The sequence below is a fragment of the Bidens hawaiensis genome, unplaced genomic scaffold, assembly GCF_021521415.1.
Source record: "Bidens hawaiensis isolate Kalapana, Puna unplaced genomic scaffold, B.hawaiensis_p1.1 tig00016291_1, whole genome shotgun sequence".
NCBI classification, from domain to species: Eukaryota; Viridiplantae; Streptophyta; class Magnoliopsida; order Asterales; family Asteraceae; genus Bidens; species Bidens hawaiensis.
In genome coordinates, this window is record NW_027492494.1 from 1 (window position 1) to 13,812 (window position 13,812).

At 36.5% G+C, this 13,812-nt stretch overlaps 2 pseudogenes; both read left to right on the forward strand.

Annotated features, from left to right (window-relative positions):
• Nucleotides 1-1,569: 1,569 nt before the first annotated feature.
• On the forward strand, nucleotides 1,570-4,197 carry LOC143551275 (uncharacterized; annotated as a pseudogene).
• Nucleotides 4,198-9,238: 5,041 nt separating this feature from the next.
• LOC143551276 (pentatricopeptide repeat-containing protein At3g62890 pseudogene) lies at nucleotides 9,239-11,374 on the forward strand (annotated as a pseudogene).
• Nucleotides 11,375-13,812: the final 2,438 nt, after the last annotated feature.

Genomic DNA, 13,812 nt, shown 5'->3' on the forward strand with positions numbered 1-13,812 from the left:
ACATGGCCAGACCAGGGTTTGAACCCGGGTCCCCTAGGTTTCATACAAATGTTTTAACCACTGCACTTGTATGTTTATTTGGTTTACGTATAGAAACAGAGAAATATAAATGCTTATTCAAGTTCTTCATCTTCATCCTCAAACCCCAGAATTCAATCTTGTTAATCCGCTCAATGTTTGGTAAAATTAAGTTGGGGGTGTTGTTCTACGGCTTAGGCCGATTCAAATGCATGTAAAAATTACCTGCAAATGTTAAGGATTGATGATGAACGGATTGACGAAAAATAACTTTGACGAACAATTTAGACAATACAAAGGGTACGCTAGATTAGTTTGTTGTTTAGGGCAAGTTTAGTTGATGTCTAGGAGCCTATTTATAGTGCCAATTGAAACGATTGACGCTTAAAGCTCGTTATTGTGTGTTAATAAAAATCCGACGGTTAAACATAGTTCACAGAATATAAACAGCTCAAATTTGGATATTATAACGTGTTATTAACGAGGATTATTATTTTTTTATTGAAAATTAAATCCGTTACAATAATTATTTTGGTCAAATCGTGAGTAAAAGGGTTGTTTTAAGGCTTGCCGGAAAATTGGCTCGGCAGCCAGCGTTTCATTAATTGAATAAAACGAATAGAAAGCGAACGAACGATAAACCTAAATAACTGGGAATATTATATAAATGATGAACGACAAACAAGAATACATTGAAAAACGATGAAACGAGTCGGTTTAACGTATATGAGTACAAATTCAAATAGCAATTAACGAATGCCACATAAATATTCAGGTTTGAAAATTAACAGATATTACAATTATCAATTTTGCTTCAAAACTAATGCTCCACACGATAGGGCTTTTGTTCAAATGCAAAGTCGAGTAGATTTATGTTTTACTTATCTTGAATTGGTGTCTGATTGATACCGAAAAAGCTTCGTTGGAGTTCGTGCAACGGTTTTTTCCCGCACATTTAGCGGCCTAGGGTTGGTGGCGGTAGTTTTGGTTTTAGTGATTGCTAGGATGTGGTAGTGGGTGGTGGTGGTGAATTAGAGAGAGAGATTTTTATTCTTTTACTTTTATTTATTAAATAGTGTGTAAAATTATAATGTTGTCCTGATAAGCTTTACACATGTTCAGATTTAATGAGAAAAATTAACTGTGGTAGTGTCAAATGTAAAATGAAGTATGTTTTTGTCATTTCTTTTACTAAAGCCGTCAATTGAAAAACAATCAAACGTAAGAGCGTCATTTGTTATTTATCTTGTCTTATTTTATTTTTCTTGAAACAATTTACATGACTGATTTCACGCATGTTGGAACCCGTCCCTCGTTCTAAAATCCTAGCATCAAACTAAACCCTAGGTCGTTGGGTTGTAACAGCCCAACTATTTATTTCTGGATTCGGTATGGTCTTGAATCGACCACGTTCAACATCCAATCAAGCCACCAAGCATTCATCAGCATAATAATAATAATAATAATAATAATAATAATAATAATAATAATAATAATAATAATCTCTCGGCTCATAAAGAATCCCTAATTCATCATCATCATCATCACGAAATGGTAAAACCTCTAAACCCTAAATCCTTCTTCAATATCCGAACAACTATATTATCATTATCATTATCATTTTCATCACAATCTCACCACCACCACCACCCTAATTTAGTCACCAATGTCTCCAAATTATTATCCTCCAATCCCCGCTGGTTCGAAAACCTCGAATTCTAACACGTCAGCCACAAACTCACCCACGCCCACGTCACCAGGATCATAAGTACCGTTAAAGACCTAGATGTAGTCATTAGGTTCTTTTACTGGATCTCAAAAACATATTATTACAAACACGATTTCAATTGCTACAAGGCCATGTTGAATCGCTTAGTTACCGAGTCTCGGCTATTCGATACCGAGCACATTCGGGTTTTGATGGTCAAAGACTGTCAAAATGACAAAGAAATTATGGATATTGTCCATTATTTAAATGAGCTTACGAGTAAAGGTGTCGGGTATAGTTTATACGTTTGTAACGCTTTGTTGATTCAAATGGCCAAGTGTCAAATGGTCGAAGCTGCTCGTGGCCTATTTGAACGGATGGCTGGGTATAATGTTAGACCTAGTTTGCTAACGTATAACACGATGATTAACTTGTTGTGTAAAAGGGGTATGGTTCGGGAAGCGAAGGTGTTGTTTGACCAGATGGTTGACTATGATTTGTGTCCGGATGTGTTTACTTATAGTTCGATGATTCTTGGGTATTGTAGGGTTACTGATTTGGAATCTGCGTTTAGGGTTTTTGATCAGATGGTTGAGGAAGGTTGTAACCCGAATTCGGCGACGTATACGAATTTGATAAACGGGTTGTGCAGTGCAGGTCGGGTTGATGAGGGGTTGGATATGTTGGGTGAAATGATGGATAAGAACATTGAACCGACCATCTATACGTTTACGGTACCGATTTCTGCGTTATGTGCAGCTGGGCGCGTGAAAGAGGTGATTGATCTTGTAATTGTTATGAGGAAAACGGGTTGTTTGTTAAACGTGCATACCTGCACGGCTCTTATAAGCGGGTAGTTTCGTACACAACAGCCCGAAGTAGCAGTCGGTTTTTACCATAAGATGCTAAAAGATGGTTTGATTCCAAACACGTTTAGTTATAATGTTTTGATACATGAGTTAGGTATGATAAGTAGGTTTGATACTGCTTTTATGGTTTTTGATTGGATGGAGGGGCAAAATGGTAACTTGTCAAATACCGAGACGTATAACGAAATCATTAATATGCTACGCTTGATGGAAAACTTTCAAAAGGGTATGGTTCTTTTGAGTAAAATGATGAAAACAGGCCTGTTGCCGACTGTTGTTACATATAACACATTACTTTTTGGATTTATCAAACAAAGGGATTTAAATAACGCAGTTAGGTTATTGAGTTTGATGAAGGCAAATGGATGCAAACCAGATGAGTGGTCTTATGCTGAAGTTATTTCAGGGTTTTCTAAGACCGGGGATCTTGACCGAGCGTTGACTTTTCTTAATGAAATGGTTGACCAAGGGTTCAAACCGAATAAAGTTCATTTTACGACTTTAATAGACGGTTATTGCAAAAAAGGCGATGTAGAAGCTGCAATTTCGTTGTTAAGAAAGATGGAAACGAGTAATTGCAAGCCCGATGTTGAAAGTTATAACCCGATAATATCGTGTTTATCGATAGCGAATCGACTAAGCGAAGCACAAAAGTTATTTGAGGAAATGGTGGACAAAGAATTATCCCCAAATGTGATTACCTACACGTCTTTAATCGACGGGTTATGTCGAAACGGTAATGTCGATTTTGCGTTCAAGATTTTTGATGAAATGAGGAATAAGAGTTGCATGCCAAATTTATTAACGTATAGTTCGTTAATTTACGGGTTATGTCAGGAAGGAAGTGTAGATAAAGCAGAGATATTATTAAACGAAATGGAAAATAAAGGAATTGTTCCCGATCACGTGACGTATACTTTGTTAATCGATGGTTACGTGTCGTTAAATCTAGTGAATCGCGCGTTTTCACTTCTTAAAACAATGGTGAACAGGGGATGCAAACCGGGCTACCAAACATTTCGTGTCTTGAAGAAAGGTTCAGAAAAGTTGACTTTTGCTAATCTTTTTGATAGAATGTTAGAATACGAGTGTGAAACCACGGTTGACACTTACAGTAACGTAATATCGGGTTTGTGTAAAGAAGGTAAGATTACAGAAGCGGTTGATTTGTTTCACAAAATGGAAGAAAAGTCAATAACTCGTGATGTGAATATATATGCGTCGCTTATATTCGCTCACTGTAAGAATTTGAAAATTGAAACTGCTTTAGAGTTCTTTAATTTGATGCGAGTAGACGGTTTTGATCCTAATATTAAATCTTATAAAGCGGTTATTTGTGGTTTGTGTAAAATTGGGCAAACGGGTAAAGCTTGTGACTTATTTGAGAACTTGTTGGATCAAGAATGGGATGCTGATGAGATTGTTTGGACGGTTCTGATTGATGGGGTTGTTAAGGATGCTGACGTGGACACATGTGTGCGTTTTTTACGTTTAATAGAATCAAAAAACAGGAATCCTAACTTTCATACATATGCAATGTTGGCTAAAGAATTGTCAGCAGCCAATGAGAGTTGTGATATACTAGGTTTATCTACTTTGTGACAAGACATCTGGGAAACTACAAAAGGTTATGCATGAAGTACAACGGCTTAGCAACATCTTTTTTGGGGACGATGTGATAGCACGTGATAGAACATGATCGTTTTCAGGTAAATACTAAATTCTCTGTTTTTGTGAACGTATCACAATATAAAGTTTAATAGTTATTCAAGTGTCTAGTGCCTAGTGGTGTGCATGAGTGGGTTTGGGTTGTTTGGGCTCAAACCAAACCAAAAACCGAAAAAATGGTTTTTGACATGCTGAATGGTAATGTGGATGTAAAAACTTAAATGATCGCGTGTCATGCCACATCAGCTGCATACCTGACAGCTGGTAGGATGTGGCTTCACATGTCCGCATTTAACCTCCACGACACCACTCAGCAGGTCATCAGATAAAACCGTCAACTAAGTATCAAATTAATAAGGGATCAAAAATATGATTTAGAATATATAACAAACTTAAAAATATCACGCTTTTGTTAACTTTTTTACAATTTTGTTTTTTTTTTCCTTTGCAGGATTAAAAAGATTCAACAAAAAGGTTGCTTAAACAATTGAGGGAAAACTTGGTGTTGAATCTACATCAATTTATAAAATCTCTTCGATTCCATTTTTGCAGCAAGATGATGTGTTTCTTGCCATCTACAAACGCGATACAAGTTTTAGTTATCTGCTTTTGTAAATATATTTGACAGCAACCTGCACACCGTTAAAAGTCATAGTAGAATGAGAATTTTTTTATTAATAGGGTAGTTTTTCATTGTTATTCAAGTATCATGAATCATCTTCATAGATAGATTTATAAACCCTGAGGCTTAAAAATGTCCAGAAAGAAACTCACCATTGATTTTGATCTCTTGTAGTTTCATCAGATGTTATGTATTTATTTTGACTTTTATGGTCAACCATCTTTTTCAGGGAAAAGTTGAATATAACAAGTGGTGAGGAGCAACAAAGTGAGTATTTGGTTATTGCTCGGTTTTATTGTTTCTAGTTGACTACCAATGTTAAAGATAGGAGTTAGGTGACTTTTCTTTTCTTGCATTTTGCATTAGTACTATGTTATCAAATTATAGTGATGTCAGTATTTCTTAAAAGCTACTATATTGTAGCTTATTTATATTGTCTATTATCTATATTATGATACATATAAGATGTCCATTTTGGTAATTTACCCGCCTTTTCTTGCTGTCTCCGTGAGACGCTGTTATATTTATGACCCTGTTTACTAATCTCCGGCGAATTTAATTCCATTGACCGACCAGTTCCGTATCACCATGTGCTAGGCCAGTTAATTGGTCCAGTGGAGGTTTGTTTGAACCTGTGTGAAGCGATGGTGGTGTTGGCCTATCGTACTCAATCGAATTCAGGTTAGTCTGTCATTATATTAGTTTACTGTATAAAATGTGTTGTGGTTTTGTTTTGGAATTCTGATTTGACTGTTGTGTTTGCAAACCAGGAAAATGAAGAAACTGTCAAAATTGAGATGTTGGAGTGTTGATGTTGATATTGAGGTTGCAATACACAGTGTTACCAAAACCGGGATACTGATTTGATAGTTGGTCACCACAATTGTCAACGTTACACAAATGGGGTAATGATATGTTTGTTGGTTTGATCTATTTGACTTGACTTCTTCTTGATATCGACCCTTGTGATTTTTGTGATTATGCGTATGCATTCGTGTTTATGCCACAGATGGATAAAATGGATAGAATACTAAATGAATAAAACCAATAAAACTTTCTTTATAAACGACAAAAGTGGATTGTGGCCGAAACACTCATACATGTAGTCCAAAATTGAGTTTGAAATTTATCACCTTAAAATCGTTGGAGTTGACATTGTACAAATTTTATTTTATATCTTTGTTCAGTGAATAATGGATTATTTGTATTCACACACGCGCACTCGCACACATGCACACTAATATTCATTTATTTATTTTCTGGTTTGGTATTTTGCAGCTAGGAATGGTAACAACTGACCTACTCATGTCGGGTGCCAACACAAAGCAGGTTGGATTTGTACTAACATTCTTATCCCTAATCTAAATGATACTTTTCGCTACTAATTAGATTTTGTATTATTGCAGGCCATATTTTCATTAATGTTTTGGTTTAACAAGGGAAGCACTTAAAACAGCACTTATCGCGTGGAAGTGGTATGTCTTATAATTAAATTATAAATGCTTATGCTTTAGGTTTCTGTTTTAGTTTAATGAAGTGGTTAAATTTTTTTTAAAAACTATAGTAATTTTCGCTAATGTCTGGTTTCTTGCAGTTGTTATTTGGCTACTATGCAAGTTTACTTCTCAACTTATTCATTTCACTCCCGGTCTGTATACTATTGCCTTTTGATTTTGTTTGTACTTGTTCCTTCTTGTTTTCATATAATCTTATTTTCATATTTGCCACATACTACAAGAATCAAAGTTTGAAAAAGGCTTGCCATAGACCTGAATGTAATGCTTGCAATGATTGTATTTCTGTTCTATTTCTTAATGAAAGAACATTATATTTACCCTCCGCATCTTCTATGATCACAGGATCTAAGCCTTGCAAAGTGGCCCGTTTGACCCGAACCAAAATATTTTTTTCTAAGGTGGACCATTTTGACCTGAACTCATTATCACTCGAACCCGTTTTGAACCCTGTTTAATTCAAACACATTTTGACCCAGCACCCCACCCAACCCACCTGTTTTGATCCGCACTTGGTTGATTTTTTAAGTGGCCCATTTTGACCCGAACACACTCCCGACCCATTTTGACCCAACACCGACCCAAACCCCAACTGATTGAACTCATGTTGCGTCCCTGCTGCAACGCGCAGGCTCTTCCACCAATCATTGGTTAATTGAGTTTGGTTTTAGTCGTGTTTTAGTTTATAAGAGTTTGTAAGACATTATATGGTAAAGCATTGATTATTCAGTGTGATGAGTGATTGTCATGGTGATAATCATGCGAATCTTATGTAACAGGAAGATCCTTACTATCGTTTGACATGCTGGGATCTTTTTCGTACAATTCGATTTCAGTGTTAATGATTAAGGTGCGAGTTGATTACTATTTACAATAAGAATTATTAGAGTTTGAAGCATCCCGAACTCTAACAGCAGGAAAAAAAATTCGCTAATTGGCTAGGTATGCATTTTGGAACCATGTCATGGGCGTTTTGCATGCCACATAGACTCCATAGTGCCCCGCGCAACGTGCTTGGGTCTAAAAGGGGTGTTATGGAGGAAGGGTGCCACCATGTTAACGCTACTTTAATAGAATTTAAGTGCTTGGGTCTAAAAGGGGTGTTATGGAGGAAGGGTTCCACCATGTTAACGCTAGTTTAATAGAATTTAAGTGAGCCCAACCACTAACCAATCAAACCCTTTTTGTTTCTATATTTCCTCCACCTCATCGTTCTGGGCTAAGCAATGTCTCCATATTGTAGCTTTGAACACCATATCCATCTGTTTCTTATGTCCTTTTGAAACTCCTTGCTTTTCTCCATGCTCCAGTAGTTTCGTAAATGAATCCCATGAATAGGGCATTGGCACCTTTTGCCTACGACACACAGTCTTACGCCTTACCCAAGTACCATGTAAATATGCCAATTTCAAAATGTACTAATCTTAATCTATGCATTTTTTTCTCTTAGCGCAATCATCCGTGGATCAACTCAAAACGATCAATTGAAAACTCCTAACATGCAAATCCGTCCGTTTTAATTTGTCGCACACGTCATATTTTGTAAATGGATAAAGTTCTAAACCCAAACAAAATGCTGTGATATTTTGTGATCTCCAACCCATGACCCAAACCATTTTAAAATGAGTTAATTTGAGTTGTTTTAAAAATTAAATGGGTTGGTTGGGTCAGAGATGCTAACTAAATGGGTCAAAATGAGTCATTTTAAATTTCATCTTGATATTTTCATATCAAAATGGGCCGACAAATTCAAAGAAATGGGTCGATGTGGGTTAGTATCCTAAGTAAATGTGACAGGTTTTGAATCAGAACGGGTTTTCGCACGAGACAGGTTTCGACACGAAACGGGTTTCAGATTGGAACGGGTTTGGTTTAGGTTTCAAGCCAACATAAGTTTTCACACGGGACGGGTTGGGATTTGGTTTCTTTTGTTTCTTTTTGGTCAACTTCGGACTCGTTTTTGGTTTTTTGTTTCGTTTTTGATCGATATTTTCGATTTCGATTGATTTGGTTCGGTTTTGGCTTTTTGTTTCATTTTTGTCGTTTTTTTCGGTTTTGGTTCGATTTTTCAGTGGTTTTTTTTTTGGACGAGAACAACAGAGGAAACATTATATATACATATATATACACACACACATTATAATGGGTTGAGTAACCTCAAGATTATGTATCGGTCATGACTTTAAGACTTGTTCTAAGCGATGTTTTTTTTTAATTCACAATTGTTATAAAAGGCCACAAAATCTAATTTCAATTTATGCCTCCAAACTCGTTGAGCCTGCCCTGAATTCATATTTGTTTGGTTCATTTTTTAAAACCCCTTATTGGTTTAGGGCACATATGAAATTAAACCATTCAGCTTGATTCTCCTCTTAATTCAAAAATTTTAATGTTAAATCTCGAAACTACAAACGCAATAGTACATACAAAAGTTGATATTCCATGTACAGGTACGAGTAGTAATTCATGTGTTGAATGTTCTGTTCTATAAGGATATAGATTTTTTCTTGAACTTAAACCCGAAACCCTACCTGAATTTACCCAAGCCATTTAACCTAAAACCTGAACTTATTTGGGTCGGTTCTTGAGTCAATTGCCTTCAAGCTCAAACCTGAATAACCAAAAACCCGAGAAAATTAACACACCTCTAAATTATAGGACTGGTGTTACTAATATGATTTGGGATGAGATCCGTAAAGTATCAAAACAGAGAAAAAAAAATACCTATATTGATATTGGTGTAATATAAAGATCAGTAAAGTACTTAACCGAAAACTAGTTATAAAAAACGACTACCTGTACCTGATCATCCCTCCCGTCTTTCACTTTCACTTTCACAATATGCTTCAAGTCACAGCTTCTTCTCTTCCACCAAACCCAAACCTCTACCCTTTCCAAATCTACAAAAACCCAATCGAACCAGCTCAACTCCACGCAGTCTCACTCAAAACCTCTACCTTCAACCACCCGTTAATCTCTTCCCGCCTTATGTCTCTCTACACCCACTCCAAATCCACCACTCTTGACCACATCCTGTCAGTCTTCAATCACCCACTCTGCACTCTTGGAACTGCCTCATCAAAACCCACCTCCAAAACCACTGCTCACAACAAACCCTTGTTATCTTTCTTGATTTCATCACACGCTCCGGTTTAATTCCTGATGTTTTCACTTTACCTTGCGTCATTAAAGCTTGTGGGAGGCTAAGTGCCGTTCAAGAAGGGGAACAGGTTCATGGGTTGGTTTTGAAACTTGGGTTTGGGTTGGATTTGTTTGTGTTGAGTAGTTTGGTTAGTATGTATTCCAAGTTTGGGGATATCGGGTCTGCACGGAAGGTGTTCGATGAAATGCCTGAGAGAGATTTGGTGTCGTGGAACGTGTTATTAGACGGGTACGTGAAGGCAGGTGAGATTAGCCTTGCAGAGGAGTTATCTGATGGAATGACCGAGAGAGATGTGGTGTCATGGACGGTGATGGTTGATGGATTGGCGAAATGCGGGAAAGTTGATGATGCGCGTAAGGTGTTCAATGAAATGCCGAGTAGAAACGTGGCGTCGTGGAATGCAATTATTAACGGGTATATGAAAGCAGGTGATTACGTTTCTGCACGTGGATTGTTTGATGTAATGGAAGATAGAGATATAATCACATGGAACTCAATGATAGCAGGGTATGAACGTAACGGGAGGTGTTTAGAAGCTATAAAGTTGTTCACCGAGATCCTAAATTTGGGGTACATCCCGACAGATAGTACTTTGGTTAGCACATTATCAGCTATTTCCTGGTTAACCCTTCTTAGCAAAGGAAGGTGGGTTCATTCGTATATGGTTAAAAACGGTCATAAGTTGGATAACATACTCGGTACTTCACTAATTGAAATGTATTCCAAATGTGGGAGCGTCGAGACCGCTTTAACGGTTTTTGAAACCATACTAAACAAAAAGCTAGGCCATTGGACCGCCATAATAACCGGATTGGGAACACACGGACGGGCTAAGCACGCTCTCGATCTATTTCTCAAAATGCTTAAAACGAACATTGTTCCCAATTCTGTCACCTTCATTGGTGTGCTGAATGCTTGTAATCATGCAGGTTTAGTTGAAGAAGGGAGTCGATACTTTAACATGATGATAAACGAGTATAAAATAGAACCGACAATCGAGCATTACGGTTGTTTTATTGACCTTCTTTCCCGATCGGGTCATCTTGAAGAAGCGAAGAATGTGATAGAAAACATGCCCATGAAACCAAACAAAGTTATCTGGATGAGTTTACTCAGTGGTTCAAGAATCTATAAAAAGTTAGAAATAGGTGAATATGCTGCACAAAATGTGATAAAAATCGACCCTAATTTTATAGAAAGTTATGTGCTTTTGTCTAATATGTATGCTGCCAACGGAAATTGGGACAAAGTGTCCCATGTTAGGGACACAATGAGGAAAACCGGGGTTAAAAAAGATCCTGGATGCAGTTTCATAGAGTATGGAAACGAGGTTCATGAATTCACTGCGGGTGATGAATCACACCCTCAGAATAACGAGATTTACCATAAGTTGAGTGAGATTAAGGAACGACTTAAATCTTTAGGGTATGTAGCTGATAAATCACAAGTTTTGCTTAATATTGAAGGGGATGATGAGAAAGAAAGTGAACTGGAAACTCATAGTGAGAGGTTAGCTATTGCTTTTGGGTTAATACGTTTGAAGCTCGGCATCCCGATTAGGGTAGTGAAGAATCTTCGGGTTTGTAACGATTGTCACTCGGTTACAAAACTTTTGTCCAAGATTTATGATCGGGAGATTATTGTTAGGGATAATAATCGTTTTCACCATTTTAAAAATGGGTCGTGTTCGTGCATGGATTATTGGTGATGTGGTGGAAATTACAATCTTACCCCTGGACCGGCTATGGGTTGGTAATGAAGTTAAATCCTTATTGATTATTCAGTTTGAAACCGAATAAAAAGAAAACTAAACCAGACTAAAATGGAAATAAACTGAACTGTATCCTTATTGATTATTCGGTTTGATTTTAAACGTCATATTAAATCTTACAAATCGGTTATTTGTGTAAAAATGGGCAAACATGTGAAGCTAGTGAGTTATTTGAGAACATGATAGAAACCCGGTTTGGGTTAATACCCATAAATTCATAATGCCAAACGGATAAGTCAATTAAAGAACATATTCAGTTTCCTGCTTATCATTTAATTTAAAGAGTATTCAAAGAAGAGTCAAAGTCAAAAGCTTAATTTGAGGAGTCAAAGGCTAAAGTAATGAAGAAATTTCAACACTCATTTAGAATAAATAGGCCTAGGATCATATCTTTATAGATGTCAATATTTATTATTATCTAAGTATTATGTTTCTTTAACCTTGTATTGGAGACTTCCTATCTCGAATTGGATAATCGGAGACCTCCCATCTCGAATCCAGTTATTATGTTCTAGTAATTGAGTCTTTTCTTTTGAATCCAGATTCTAGACTCTATCTTTGGTTCCATTGCTGGGAAATGATGGCACATTCCACCCGGAGCACCATCACTGAGGATGGCGGTTCCTATACTGGTTCCATTGTTGCCCAATTGTCAGTCATTAACTCTCACCTTGAAGCTATGGAATCTTATTTTAAGGATGAGATAGCGGCCCTTAAAGCACACTACCTTCCACAACATGGGAAATCGGGTAACAATTCTAGTATATTTTATGATGCTCAACACGTAGAAGGGGGGTTACAACCTACCGCTTTCAAGTTTCCATCTACTATTGTGCCAAACACCATCACCTGTTATCTACACCTCACACTCTCCCTGATTTCAGCACCACACACCATCTTAAAACCGGCCTTCGAACCCTCGCACCTGAAGTTGTTGAGGAAAAAGATCAGATTGTTGAAAAAAGCGACGTATCCATCAACTCCAGTGATGACATCCCAGAAGATGAAAAAAGGTGACGAGCATGTCAACTCCCATGATGACATCCCTGACATCAGCCCACATGCACTCTTCGGTGAACCAAACACAACAATGAAGTTTCATGGGACGTTGAAAAAATTGAATGAATTTTTTTTGTTCATGTTCGTTTGTTAAGACAATGAACGTGTTCGTGTTCGTTCCCGTTTATGTTTATTCGTTAAAAATCTAAACTAACAGCTCATGAACGTAAAAACACAAATGAACGAGCACAAAAATAACTTACTAAGCAAACATATAGAAAGATAAATGAACAAGTCAAATACATTAAATATCCAATAATATTAATAGCTAACAAACACATCCAAACTAGTGGTCCGAATTAAATATCCGATAATATTAATCTATCAATCTTCTACCTGTATAATAAAAGAGTGAATTTTTGACAACTTATTGCACCATAGAGCTCCATTATGCCACGTGGCATTCTAAAAATTGTTGAATCTTATACATGGTTTCTCAAAATCCAGCATCCTTAATTGAAGGAACAACCTAATTTGGTTCTTCAATTGCCCAGCCATTCGTCTTCTGTTCATTTCAACACTTCAAAGTATGTAATAATCGATTCAACGATTGAAGATTGAAGGTTAGTTTATGTTTCCGCTTCGTATATTCGATTACATGATTTCGAAAATCGCAATACCCATCTTCATCAATCATGTCTTGACTGGTTAGGGTTTTTCGAGTTATCTTCTCACTATTGCGGAAATAAAGGTCAGTACCCTTTCGTATTTTATATTACTTTCTTTCGCAATATTGATCCTCAGCATTCAGTTGTTGGATTAGTTATGTGATATGTTTCGTGTCTAATAGATTTGGTTTTCTGAAATTAAACTAAAAATTTTGATTTAGACATGTAGTTATTTGCATTTAAACAAAAATGGTAGCAGGCGCCTACACATTTTACAGGCAAATATTTGGAAAATTTTAGAAAAATTGTGCTTTATGGAATAAACATAACACTTTATGCGGAAAATGTGAAGGGATGTTTGGTTATTTTGGCTAGAGAGCTAATTCGTTTTTTGTTGATTGCTAATATTGAAATTTGAAATCTAATTGTCTCTTTATTTCATTTGGTATATTATAATTCATGTCATTTGGGACATCCCTTCATTGTTTTTTAAGTCTTTGTGGGGTGCAATAATCTCTTCAAATGCTTTTTAATATCAAATTTGTTTTATTTAGCATATTTGAAGGACAAGGCAGTCACAAGCTATGCATTGATAATCACAGGTTTTTACTTCACTTATTTAACTGTTTCATAGGTAGATGTGTTACTTATGGTTATTTTTATGCATAATTTTCAGAGTCGCATGGTGGTTTGACCAAGTTGAAGATATGTCCCAGTAAAAACCTCACCTCTAAACAGACTTATGGTTGTTTTTGCCTTTTAACTTTTAGTAGCATTTATTTTGCCTTTTATTTTTTGTTATAGCTTTCCAA